The sequence below is a fragment of the Oratosquilla oratoria genome, chromosome 22 (assembly GCF_046742065.1).
Source record: "Oratosquilla oratoria isolate Oo_2021 chromosome 22, ASM4674206v1, whole genome shotgun sequence".
NCBI classification, from domain to species: domain Eukaryota; kingdom Metazoa; phylum Arthropoda; class Malacostraca; order Stomatopoda; family Squillidae; genus Oratosquilla; species Oratosquilla oratoria.
In genome coordinates, this window is record NC_134798.1 from 58,553,933 (window position 1) to 58,568,124 (window position 14,192).

At 40.5% G+C, this 14,192-nt stretch overlaps 1 protein-coding gene across 1 annotated transcript in view; it reads right to left on the reverse strand.

Moving 5' to 3' along the window:
- The window catches only part of LOC143037619 (cyclin-dependent kinase 2-like), a 61,238-nt gene that overhangs the window by 13,696 nt on the left and 33,350 nt on the right, over positions 1-14,192 (reverse strand). The window lies entirely within an intron of this gene.

Here is a 14,192-nt window from a genome sequence, read left to right on the forward strand (position 1 = left end):
AAAATATTTATGGCAATATAAATATGGTCATAATATGGCTTGGATTTATTGTTTTTACTGACTGTAGTGTGACATGGATTCAGTTTCCCATTTTTTTCTTCTTCTCCAACTGTGGTTTTATTTTTTTTTATATAAACACACATATATATATATATATATATATATATATTGAGACATTCTGACAGGTTGACGTAAGTGGAGTAAGAAACACGGGAGTCTTAGTCTAAGTTTATTACTGACTAGTTTCGCAGGTATGCTTTTGCAAAGCATACCTGAAAAACTTGTCAGGAATACACTCAGACTAAGACTCCTGTGTTTCCTACTCCATATATATATATATATATATGCTTTGGGTATTTGGGGTCACATGCGGCAGGAAAGAGAGGAGTGGAGGTTGGGGTAAATTGTAGATTAAAAGAAGCAAGTAAACACCTTGGGGGATTAAAAAGTGTCATGAGAAATAGGCATCTGGAAACAGATGCAAAGAGGAGTGTATAAAGGGGTGATTGTGCTGACATCTGTATAGGGGAGAAACATGGAATTTAAGTGGCAGAGTAAAAGTATGAATATGTTTGAGATGAAAGGTCATGCACAGCAAAATTTATGTTGGGTGAAACTAACAACTACTGGGATAAAGGCTTAGGTTCCTAGCCCCCACTCATTTTATATTTTTTATCACAAAGTTAATGAATAAATAGTAAGACTACCATTCTTAACTTATTAACCTTTAATATACTGATGCCATTTTGTGGGAATGAGAAATTTACTCACATGGGATGTTTTGTGAGCAAATTGTATGTTGCAATGAACTTATTTGTGTATACAATAATTCCTTTTTGTGGGAAAAAAATGTGGAAATCCCAATTTCCTTTGCAAACACTTCCTTACCACAGTTCTTGTAAATGGCACAAACACTAGTCTCATGATGCCCCTGGCTTCCTTCCATCTTCAGTCCAAGACATCTAACACCTCAACCTTTTCTGCACCTTTTTTCACTTGACCCATGGGTTGAAAGGTTTAACATGCTTTGAGGTCATTGTAAAGCACAGCACACAACGAAGAAGTTACTGTGTGAGGGTGGCTGGAGAGAAACTGAATGCAAGTGCACCACTGGTAGGGTTTTGACTGGGTGAATCAATTTTGTGATTGAGGGATGTCACAAAGGTGAGTCCACTTTATGGCTGGGGACTGTGGTGTTCACACTCCACCAATTTGTGCTATTACAAAACTGTGTCATCAATGATAAATCCTTGGAAATTTTACCTTATCATGAAGCGGCCAAGCTGTGGATGTGCTGTGTCTTGCGACACTGCTTTTGACCCAGGGCAGTGGACAGGATGCAGGGATGACCTATCAGCCAGGAGGTGCCAAGATAAGATGGAGGGTGGAGGGGAGTGGATTGGGTGGGAGTGGTTTCTATGCCTTTTTCTTTTTGGCTACCCCCTGTGTGAGGGGGGAAAAGCCTTTGGTATACATATGTATGAAATAGCAAATATTGTGCATGACAAGTCCATATTAGGTGGAGGGGGGGGGGGGCACAATAGTAATACACAAGTAAATTATCAATATGTTGCAGCCTCTTCAGAGATATCAAAACTGGCCAGCAAACAATCAAGTGAAGTGAGTTCCATAAAAAACAGCCAATCAGTCCTAACTAGATATCACTGGGGAGTACAAGACTTTGGTTCAGACCCTACTGATTCTAAGTTTGGGAAAATAGTCACTGTCATGTGAATCTGGAGAAACCTGCCTATCAAAATCTAGAAAAGCATTAAGAGAGCTGCGAGAAATATGAATGACTGTAAAATTATTGGTTGGACTATGAAAATGTGTTGTATCCCAAATCTAAAGTCCCTAACTCCTCAACCTCAAAAAGAAGCAAGTAAAACACCTCGGTGGTTAATGTGTGGTCTTCTCGCAGTGGGTGGCGACAATTAAAACCTAGTAAAAGAAAAGGAGAAGGAAGGTCTTGCATGAGGTGGCTATGGTCATTCCTCTTGACAGGAACACTGGGAAGATAAATACTACAAACCGTATTAGAACAGTTTAAAGATTGTGACTGTTACAGCCAGTAGTGGAGTATGCAGTTCAAGAGTAGTATGAGGTATATTGTTAGGAATCAGAATTGCAGCCCTGCTTTGATTTAGGATAAAATGCACAATATCTGGAGGCAGAGGGAGGAACAGTCTCCTCAAGACAGACACATGCTGGAGAAATGCGACAGGAGACTGCTCCTTCTGGGAAGCATGCATACCTTGACAATTATATCGAGTCATTATGAAATGAATTATTTTGAGAGTTTTCAAAGGAGCCCCGAGGAGTTTTCCATTGCCAACCTAAGTATTTTGCTCAACCAGCGAGGTTATTTAGTGTCTCACGTTGCTTGTAAAGCAAGTAACCCAAGATTGGGGGCCTGGTGCAGTCATAGGAATCTGCACAAAGGTTCTATTATCTGGTTTGGGACCACATGATGCTCCCAAAAGTTATCTTTCTTGTGGGTAGGTTTGTGAAGTCAAAGGACTTAGAGGATCCTTGAGTGTGTTCCTGGTGGGACTGAGAAAGAACTGGGATTTTTCATTACTATTATTATCATTATTTTTTGTGAAGAATATGTGTGTGTGGTTTAACATCCTTGAATGTGTTCTTGGTTAGGAATCCATGTACTTCAGTGATATGGACTTCTGTAGAGGAAGTCTGTGATGTTGTTACTGAAGATACAGCGGAGGCCTTTGCTGATGATGCAGTAGAGGGTTCTGCTGAAGATACAATGGTGGGATTTGCTGATCCAGAACAGGGTTTTGCTGGAGATGCAGTGTAAGGTTTATGCAATTTTTCAAAACTGAAAACTTGTTGCAGACCATAACACCAGAAGCAGCATTGTCATAGGAGTGGGAAAGTTCTGCTGAAGGTAAAATGGAGGGATTTGCTGATGCAGTACAGGGTTTAGCTGAAGATGCAGTGTAAGGTTTATGCAATTTTTCAACAGAAATCTTGTTGCGGACCATAACAGCAGGAGCAGCATTCTCATAGTAGTGGGAAAGAAAAATTGGTGGTTGGGAATGGCAGGAAGGTGCCATTACTGTATTAGATGGGAGTGGAAGAAATGTACTAGAAGGAGGAGGGTCTTACATTGGAGACTATTTGTACAGTTCTTCCTTCTGTGACTGAACTCATTACACAAGTAACATTGTAAAGGACAGTCAATAAAAGCCTTTTTACCGGTAGAGAAAGAGGACCAATCTTTACGTGCTCAGGGAGATAAGAACCATAAAATGTATGATCATGTCACTATTTCCTCCAATCACTGCTCATTATAAGGGCATAACTGTAGGATGTCATCTTCTGAGAATTTATACAGGTCCTGGTTAAAGATATGCCCTTTGCAGTAATCAAATCTCTGGTGTGGTTTGATGGATTAAAAATTTAATTCCACTTGAAGGGCAAGGTAGATGGAAAAGCATCATGACCTGTGTTAAATCCCTAGCTTGGATCAACACACCTTTACCATTCTTCTTCATGTTATTTATAGGGAGCACCCCAACCTATCTAGATATTTAGCAGTGTGAATAAAGTTACTTTAGTCCTCTCCATATGCCACAAACCAGTAAGGCGTAGGGATGTGGCAGACTTTGGAAACATGTTCTTTACCATCACCAAAGAGATTGGGACAATCATGATCAATGTCAGCTACACTATTTGATCAAATTATCTCAGCAATAGTTGTAATCTCCCAAGATGTAGAGAATCTACTGCCTCAAGAGCAGTTTCGACAGCATTATCAGATGTGAATGTCACAAAGCACCAATCAGGATGACAGTCAGTCATATTTGAGACAGATGCAAAGAAGTTCCAAAAGGCTTGGAAGAAGAATGGAGAGCATAGTATGATAAAATGCATAGACACTGATTAACTTTACAACGTTAATACAGGACTTTACAGGTGACCCATGGGGCTTTCCAGCTTGAGAAACAGCAACAGTGGGAGTGCAAGTTCCAGCCTACACATGTGTAGCATCACCATAATGATCAGAGGGTGATGTCCCAAGTGCCTGGTCGACCACCCTTCAAGGATCAGGGTTTCTATTATAATCCATACAGATATGAAAAGTTAAATGGCTCCAGGGGCCAAGGGTAACAGGCTATTGGGATTATGAGTCCCATTTTAAAAAACGGCTCCTCATGATTCACGAGTCTGTCCACGATGAAACTAAGAGTCACCCCCTTCCCCCACAACCCTTCCCAGCCCAGACACCCAACCATCCAATACAGAAAGACCTAAGTAGGTCAAGGGAATGAAGGCCTCTTTAGCCTCACTCTTCAGGTCATAGGGACACACAAGCCTCTTCCACCACAAGGTGGTTCCCACTAGGGGGCTTGAGTAATGGACTGAAAGCCCTTTTCCACCATTACTCCTTTTAATGAACACAAGACTACAAATCAACTTAATCCTTCTTTCCACTGGCCAGAAAAATGCTGTGATGGTGTAGTGATTCACATCTAAAGCCTATTTATATGATAAAACTAACAATAATCTGACTCGCACAGATGATGTAAAAATGGATTGAAGTATTGGGTCAATTTCCACAGCTCAAAAAAAAAAAGGATCGTGAAATTAGACTTGGGGACTGGAAACCTGGTTAAAAATTGGATGAGTGCTACCCCACCACCTCCAAATGGTGCTTCTTGGGACATGCCCTCTCCTGGGAGTTGCCAAGAATGTGGAAGTGACAGACTGACAGTTTATTCAGTCACTACCTCTTCCACAAATAATAACTTCATTTCTCCAACTCACAACTTTAAGTCCACCAGGGATGGTACATGACAGCAAAGGTAAATGGTAGATACCCTTAATCAACCAACATGGTAAGCAGTGTAGGCCTAGTGGTCATCCCGTGTGAGAATGGGGGGTAACAGCTAGGCAGCAGCACACACAACTGAGTAGCCCTATTTAGCATTCTGCTCATCCCACATGGAGAAAGGGAAAGAAAAGTTGCCCTAAACATATTCTCCCCAAAGCTAACCAGGCTGAGGAACCACCCCAACATGGTCAACCATAGTGCAGTATAAATAATAATAAAGAAAACAAATCAAGAACAACAGGGAAGAACAACCCTCTCAAAACTAAAATCCCTCAGTTGCACTCCTGCCCCATTTCCCTGTGAGTGAAACAGAGACCTGGCCCCAAACTCAAGAACAATTTACAAAGATAACACTACAGCAATTACCCACCCTCTCCAGTGATAATTGCTGCTGTCAGCCTTATCAGCAGACTACCACCACAATCATCAATTACAATCCCAATCTCACTAATAGAAATAGCATTCCTGAGCTTACCAAGCCCTGCTAGCTATCAGTGTGACCCACACTAAAATGAAGTGGACAATCTAGATTACCCAATATTCTTGGACCTAAAATCTACTAACAATGAATACATAGAAATGCCCTATGAAAGTATATGAATAAAACCAATCTAGAACTCCTGGATAATATAGCCCCAAGGAGGTATCCTCACAATAAACCTATAATCAAAAACTCAACAAGGTCAAAATATTAACGACCTTGACATGGACCCCATGTTTGTGTTAGTCTTGCCAATTGTTAGAAACCATGCTGTGGAGACACAGTTGCAGGTGGTTCTTATGAATTGTTTGTAGATGGTTATTACAATTTCTGTTGTCCAAAGTCTGTAATAGTGATGCATTATAGATTTATTTTCTTGTTGATTTTAGGTACAAGGTCTTTGTTGGTAGGATAGTCATAAGAGTATCAAATACAAGGCCTTGAATCTTAAAGTTCTTTTTCACTGGAAGGATTTGGCCTTTTTACTATAGGGTGGTTTTGCGATTCATGGTTGTCAGGAGTAAGTGATGTTACTGATGATTTCTAGAGTGGAGCTTCCATTCTATATTTGAGCCACTGTTCTAGTCAAGTAGGCTTGTCTGTTCTTTGTTGCTATTTTGTATTTTCTGTACTGGGTTATTATTGTTAAGTTAGTTGCATATTAAAAAACATTGATGTTCAGTTCTGGAGTTGGAAGACCAACCATGAAAAGTTTGAGCAGTAATGGTGAAAGTATTCTTTGCCACATGTTAGCATTGCAGATTGGAAGGCTGGGTAACACTGTTACTGACAGTTGTTGTATTGGGTTGTAGTTTACCAGTACTTCTATCTCTACAGGCAAATGTGTGGCGATATTGTGCATTATTTTGTAATTCATGTGTTGATTTAATTAGTCAATAGCGCTTATAGTTTGATTAATAGTTATTTCTGTTGGAAGTAGTAGAGAAATTATAGATATTAGTTGACTATAATTTGGTGTAGTCCTTGCTGTTTAAGTTGGGGGAAATGACTGAAGATAGTTGTGGTCTGTCTAGCAGTATGTGTGATATTGTGAGGGGATCCTTACATTGAAAAGCCTATTTATATACCATTTATTGAACATTGCTGCCAAGATCCTTTCCACATGCATGGTATTGCTTATCAAAGAACTAGGTAACAGTCTGTTACTGGAAGTGAAGTGGAGACATAACAGGTAAATGGACCCTTTGAGTAGCTTCAGTTTATTCAGTGTTGCAGGTGCTTACATAAGGTGACACTCAGTATAAGTATAAAGATTTGAAGGTGGTGGTTGGCATAAGCAGGGTGGGTTTCAAAGCAGTACAGGACTAGGTCATTGATATTTAAGCTGGCTATTGTTATTACTATTATCATTTATTTTTTTTTTTTTTGGGGGGGTGCATTAAATCATCAATGGATATGATGAAAATTAGAATAATGAAAGTGCTTCTTTGGGGAGGGGGATTCCTTCCTGTTGGGTAGGTGGTTAAGATATGCATACTCATAATGTTCTCTGGGTTAGGAATTGGGATATGAACCTGGGCATAATTCTTTGAAATCCTAGGATATTCAATTTCCAGGATGTCATAATCTTCTTCCAAATCAAAGAATACAGCATGGGCATAGTTTCATAACAAATGCAGTATTTTCTAAGGAGAGCCGTGTTAATTGTTGGATAGATTCCTGGTCCTAGTTGCCTGTGTTATGATTTGAAGTTTTTAAGTTTTCTCAAGAAATGGACCAAAGTTGTGGAGATAGGGTGGGGTGGGGGCTGCATGGTGAAAATGAGATTTGGTCACTACGATGTAGATCTGGCTTTACTAACCCTTCAATCTATGAAGAGATCTGATGTGCATGAAGATAGACCTACATGTGTAGGTCATTGGATTGAGATAAAAGACTTGGCTGGTTTGTGAGTGGTCTTCCATTACAGTTGTATGGTCCATGAAATGTGGGTTGTGTACTTTGTGGTGTTGATTTTGTTTTAGATTAAAGAATCTAAGTATTGGTGTGGTTATGTAAGAAAGCAGTTCCATGTCTTTGTATGAGATTACATTTGTTATTTGCAGTATGCTTGGAGCAAAGATTTGGAATGTAAACGAGGCAGAAATTTAAGAGTTTGAGAATATAGTAAGGGTTATGAGGATGCATAGTGAGAGAAATGAGGTGTGATGAGTAGGGGTGGAAAGGGACATGGCAGAGGAGGTTGATCAAAGAATGTTGGAACAGTTTAGGGATACAGTTATGAAGACTAGCAAAAAATGCATGTGAAAGGCAAAGGCTGAGTGAACTTAAGGGAAACAGAGATTAGATTAGAATGGATGAATGGAGTGAAGCCCTGGGTAAAAGATAAATATCTGTTAAGCAGGGAAGGGAGAAGGCAAGAGATAGGTGTGAGTAAAGAATGGCTGTGAATGACAATTTTGTAAAGGCCAAAGGGATTTCTCTTCTCAACCCATGAGCCAACGAGGTGGGAGGGTTCCCATATAAAGCAAGTGGTGGAGGTAAATTTTGGCTGCAAGGCCCTGCTGTGGATGTGGGTGCACACCTTAGCTGCTTACTGTCCTTATATTAGAAGGAAGCCCTTTGGTATATGTACATGTTTGGTGTGTTTTTGGGTACAGCTTCCATTGCTAATCAATTCAATTTTTACCTAGTTTTGCAAATTAGAAAATTCTCAATCTCACAGTAGCTGGTGACAGTTCTTGGAGCTTCATATAGATTGCTCTAGAAAAACTTTGGGTGGCTGTGTTGTATTAATGAGGGGCTGTTTCTATGTCACTGGGTCAAAGTGGTAGGGACAGGAGAGCAGTTGCTGGTTGTCAGCCTTCCACATGACAGTTGAAGTTGATAAGAAACAAACTTCAACCAAGTCTGGAGATTTGAAGGAGGCTGCATTAGACCATAGGACATACACTGCAGTTCCATGTCCATTACCAACTGCCATCCCCATCCATAAAGTTGTCTAACCTTTTCTTAAAACAACCAATAGTTTCAACACTCACTACATGGTTACCAAGTCTATTCCATTCACTGACCACTCTCTTGGTAAACAAGTTCTTGACTATTTCCTTCTTGAATCTAAATTTGCCCAATTTAAACCCATTACTGCGAGTCCTGCCCTGTTGTTTTAATGTGATATCCTTTGATCCAGTTAAACACCTCTTTAGATCACCTTAGATCACCCAGCACTGGTCTTTCCAGAGAATTTAAGTTAAAGTGCCTCCTATCTTCATATGGCAAATTTCTCCGAGTCCATGCATCATTTTGGTCATTCCTCTGTATTGATTCTAGCAACCTGATATCCATTCTATAGAATGGAGACCAAAACTGTACCTCATAGTCAAGGATGGATCAAACGCCAGTTTGATAACTCCTGCACTTTTATTTGTAACCATCCTAGCAATGAAACATAATGCTCTATTACCTCTATTGCACTATTGCCTTGATTGGCCTGGGCTCACTAGAACTCTAGTCTCTCACTCCGTTTTCTCTAAAAAATGTTATCTAAGCTATTGGGTTGTATAAACCTACATTCAACATGCTGTACTTTGAGATAATGAAATCCATTTGCCATTTCACCAACTATGTGAACAATTTGTTAAGATCCTCCTGCAGTCTTGGCATCATCTCCTGACCTAATTAGGCATCCTACTTTAGTCTTGTTTGTAAACTTACTAACATCACTATTAATCCCATTCTCTAAGTCATATTTACAAAATAAGCAATAAGGGACCCAAGACTGAGCCCTGGGGAACTCCACTAGTAACACTCCTCCATTTGGATGGTACACTGTTCATAGTGACCCACTGTTCTCTCACCAATCTAAGTCCTAAGCCATGGGCTTCTTTATTTAGTAGGCTCTGGTGGGGTACCTTGTTGAATACTTTGCTAAAGTCAAGGTAAATAACATTGTAACTATCATTATCTGATGCCTTGAAGACAGTGTAAAAAGATTGGTTACACTTACCCTTGGAGAACCCATGCTGCAAGTCACAAATCAAATTATTTCTCAATGTGATTTCTAATCCTATTAGCTATTACTGATTCAAGTATTTTACCTCTTATTGGCCTATCCTCTCCTTATTTTTTGTTCTGTAGAGATGAAAGAAGCCCTTTGGGTTGGATTTCACTTGTTAGACAACCTTATTTTTGTAGTTACATTTTCCTATGCACGTGTTCTTTTTAACTAGTTTAGCCTCATCATTATTTTTGGATCTATGGTGCATTTCCCAGTTTTCAATTCTGATGTAAAACCCTCTTTTTATTCTGATCTCATTTTTCAGCCTATCCATCATCCATTTGGGAGTATTGGTATTCTTTCATATTACCTTTCAGGAATAAATTCATTTTATGCATTCAAAATCAAAATCCTGCCAAAGGTGAGGGGGTCGACATATTTTGAAGAATGGACAACTTCACTGTCCATCTTGCAGGGCCACACATCCCTTCCATTGGCATTTTTGTATGTATTAATTCAGCCCTTCTTCCTCCCAATACCTCAACTATCTTCCACTACCCTTGTTAAACCACCACCTTTCTCCATGTGTAATACACCCCCATTACCTTAGGTTATCATCAGATCTTTTCTATTTTGATCTCAATTACACATGTCAGGTCCTCCCTCCTCAAATAATGACTTACTATCTATACATTAAAGACTTTCTCCCCCTTATAAGGGTGGTAGCCAAGTCAAAGGGCTACCCAACTAGCCACTGCTGTCCACCACACTTTCTTCATAGATGAAGGGTCATCCCAATCTCCCGCCCATAGCCCTGGGTCAGATGCAATGCTGGGAGATCAAGTATATCCACAGCCATTGTCAAGCACCTTACACTTTTTCCCCTTGACAACTTTTCCAAATACTATTTCCTCAGCTTTTGGTCCATCACTAATAAACCTTGGCCTTTTCTTGTTGTTCCTATCCACTGGCCATTTTTTGTTCTGGCTTCCCTGATCAACTCGTATTTTTAGCCTGCTTTACCAATGTCTCTCGATTCAACTAGTCAATGTCTGCCAGCTTCCATTTTTTACTGATTATTCTGTTCACTAAAGATTGTGCTTTTTAATTCTTATTAGTCTTTTCCTGCCAACTTCATATACAAGAGCTTAAAGACTTCCTGTTTTTTGCATTTTTGGCAGGACCAAATCTATACATGACCTAAAGTCATGGACATTCCCTCTACATTAGTTGTATAGACACGGTAAAGGAAACATGGACTGGAGGTGAAGCTTTTATTCCTGACGTTTCGTTTATCGACTTCCTTTGAGAAAGTCGATAGATGAAACGTCAGGAATAAAAGCTTCACCTCCAGTCCATGTTTCCTTTACCGTGTCTATACAACTTGTTCACATGGATTTTCATCTACATTAGTGCACATGGATAACTATCATATCTCCCAAAGGAGAATATGGTCATTCTTAGTGACTATTGAAGGATTGGGAGTACTGCAACATACAGGCTATACCAAATATCAGGACAATAGAGCAAGATTCCTGACATATTTCTCAGTTGTGCTAGCCTTTAACTTCTATCGCAGGCTACTGCCTGCCATCTTATTTATTTTTCATCCACCGTATCTCAACTTTTTTCTTAACCCAAATTGCCCGGGTGCCGCACATGTGCGGCAATCACTTTTGTTCCAAGATTTCGGGGTCAGCATATATGTGGTACTTGCAAATTTCTGAAGATATCGGGTGTCAGCATATATGCGTTACATAGCCACGTTCCAAATTTACGGGGAACGCACAAATGCGGTGTTGTCTCTTGTTCTCGGTCCTCAGCATATGTGCGTCTTTTTATCCTATAAGGCCAGAGGTTCTTTGTTTACCATTTGAAGTAAGAGGGGAGGGGGACTGGGGGGGATAATTAGTTTCGCCTCATTACTCCAATACCCCCCTACTCAAGGGGGGGTGAATGATGTCACCGAATTGGCGCATTCTGATTGGTTTATTTGAAATATATTATCTTATAAGACGATCTGAGATTGGATAATAAATTATGTTACACTATCTATGATTGACCATAGAGGTGAGGGGTGAATGATGTCACCGAATTGGCGCATTCTGATTGGTTTATTTGAAATGTATTATTTTATAAGACGATCTGAGATTGGATAATAAATTATGTTACACTTGGCTATCTATGATTGGCCATAGAGGTGAGGGGTGAATGATGTCACCGAATTGGCGCATTCTGATTGGTTTATTTGAAATATATTATCTTATAAGACGATCTGAGATTGGATAATAAATTATGTTACACTATCTATGATTGGCCATAGAGGTGAGGGGTGAATGATGTCACCGAATTGGCGCATTCTGAATGGTTTATTTGAAATGTATTATTTTATAAGACGATCTGAGATTGGATAATAAATTATGTTACACTTGGCTATCTATGATTGGCCATAGAGCTATATATAAGGCGAGACTCAGACTCAGCCGGTTGAAGTCGTTTCTCGCCAGGCCTCTGAACTGCTAACATGCCTCGCCAGCCCTCAACCTCTCTACGTTCAACTTCTCGACCTACGAGTCATAGAAGGCCTACTTCCAAGTCTCGCCCTTTGCGTATATCATCCTCTGACGAAGATGACCCTGCACCTCTTGCTCCATCACCCAAAAGGCGTGCCATTCCATCTGCAAGTGGAACACAACTTGTACCATCGGGTACACAACAACCTGTACCCTCTACTTCGGGTACACAACAACAAGTAGGCGATTCTGACTGGGATCCTGAGGACGTGGACAGCTCAAGTGAGGGCAGTGATGAAGAATGGGGAGAATTGGATTATGTAAATATACATGATTCATCAATAGACTCGGACGAGCCGCTAGCCAATGTGGTGAGGAAGGAGCACGACAGGAATGCACCAGGTACATCTGGTTTCCAGTGGAAGAAGAAAAATAACGTACCAAGGAGATTTGCTTTCTCTGGTTCTCCAGGAGTACAGAATGAAGATCTGGATGGATACTCCACTGTGTCTGATGTATTTTCCTCTTTATTCCCTCCTGAAATGTGGGAAAGATTTGCTGAGGAGACAAACACATATGCCAGCCAGAACCCACCCAAAGCCTATGCCCATTCGAAGCCTTGGACACCTGTGGACGAGACTGAGATGAAGGCCTTCATAGGTCTCCGTCTTCTCATGGGAGTGCAGAATCGTCCGCATGCACAGCACTTCTGGTCAAAAAGCAAACTTCTGCACTCCGAAATATTTGGTGAGACCATGAGTAGGGACCGATACTCCATGATTGCATCAAATATGCATTTCTCCAATAATATGGATCCTCAGAAGGACAATGACAAGTTGTGGAAGCTAAGGCACATCATTGATATGTTTGACTTCACCTTCAAGACTGTTTATACATCCCCCAAAATTGTGACAGTCGATGAGAGTCTCTTGGCATATCGTGGCAGACATCATGCTGTCCAGTATAATCCCTCAAAGCGGTCACGGTTTGGTCTGAAGGTATACAAGTTGTGCTGCAGTGATGGTCCTGCTGCTGGCTACACCATAGCTTTCAAGGTTTATATGGGGAAGGAACCAGGAAATGATCCAGTGGCTATGAGGGCAGTTGTTGATCTGATGACGAAGGCTGACATGATGGACAAAGGATACGACTTGTATGTGGACAATTGGTATTCGTCACCACAACTTTTTCACTACCTCCAGGCAAGGCGAACAAATGTGGCTGGCACAGTAAGGATGAATAGAAAGTTCATGCCAAAAGATATGGTAGTAAAGAAGAAAGGAGAGATAACATCACGGTCAACAGCTACAGGCATGATATGTATATCCTGGATGGACAAGAGGAGAGTAAACATCCTCTCAACAATGCACAGAGACAACATGGAACCCCTTCCACCCAACAGGAGGGGAGAGGTACGCCACAAGCCACAAGCCATCCTAGATTATAATCTAGGAATGAAAGGAGTGGACTTGTCTGATCAAATGGCACAATCGTACCCTGTACCGCGAAAAACCAACAAGTGGTACATAAAGTTATTTTTTCATCTGCTGGACACTGCCATTGTGAACACTCATCTCATTCACCGGGCACTTGGAAGCACCAAATCACATCTGGATGACAGGCTGGAGCTGATAGAAGACCTTATTCAACCTCATCACACCAGATGCCGCTCACCATCACCAGGACCAGGAGTTATAGGTGTACGACCAGGTCATCTTTTGACTGAAGTCCCAGACAAGAAAAGAAAACGCTGTCGCCAGTGTCGCTTAGAAAGTGGGACAAGAAAAGACTCCTTCTACTGGTGTGCCAAGTGTAAGTTAGGTTTCTGCCCAGGGAAGTGCTTCAATAACTACGCAGAACACAGACATGTCTTCTAGACTGACCACCAGTGGACCAGAGGACGGGCTGCCGCATATATGTGGTGCTTCTAATTTTATTATTTTCCTTTTTGTAAATTCAATAAAAATTATTTTGTGATCACTATTTTTATTACATAAACATATATGTAAAGGATGGAACCTGATATACATAAATAAAATAAAAAAAACAAGGTAGTTGAAGCTTCTCTTAGTAATATAAGCAACCAAACTCAAGCTTACATAAATTTAGGATGTCTTACAAATTTTATTCTCATATGAACACATCACAACACATAATAATAAATAATACATGTTCGTGAATCTGAAGGGCCCTGGCCTTATACAGAAACCCCGCTATGCGCGGAAGTTAAGTAGATAAGACGTCCGAGAGTGAGATGCGTCAACAACATCTCAGGCCCGTCAAATTTGGGTTAAATACTCTTATTATACATTTCATTTCATTACCTTGTTCTCCCTTTCTCTGCTATTCAATGATCTAAAATTGTAACAACACTTGGCTGCT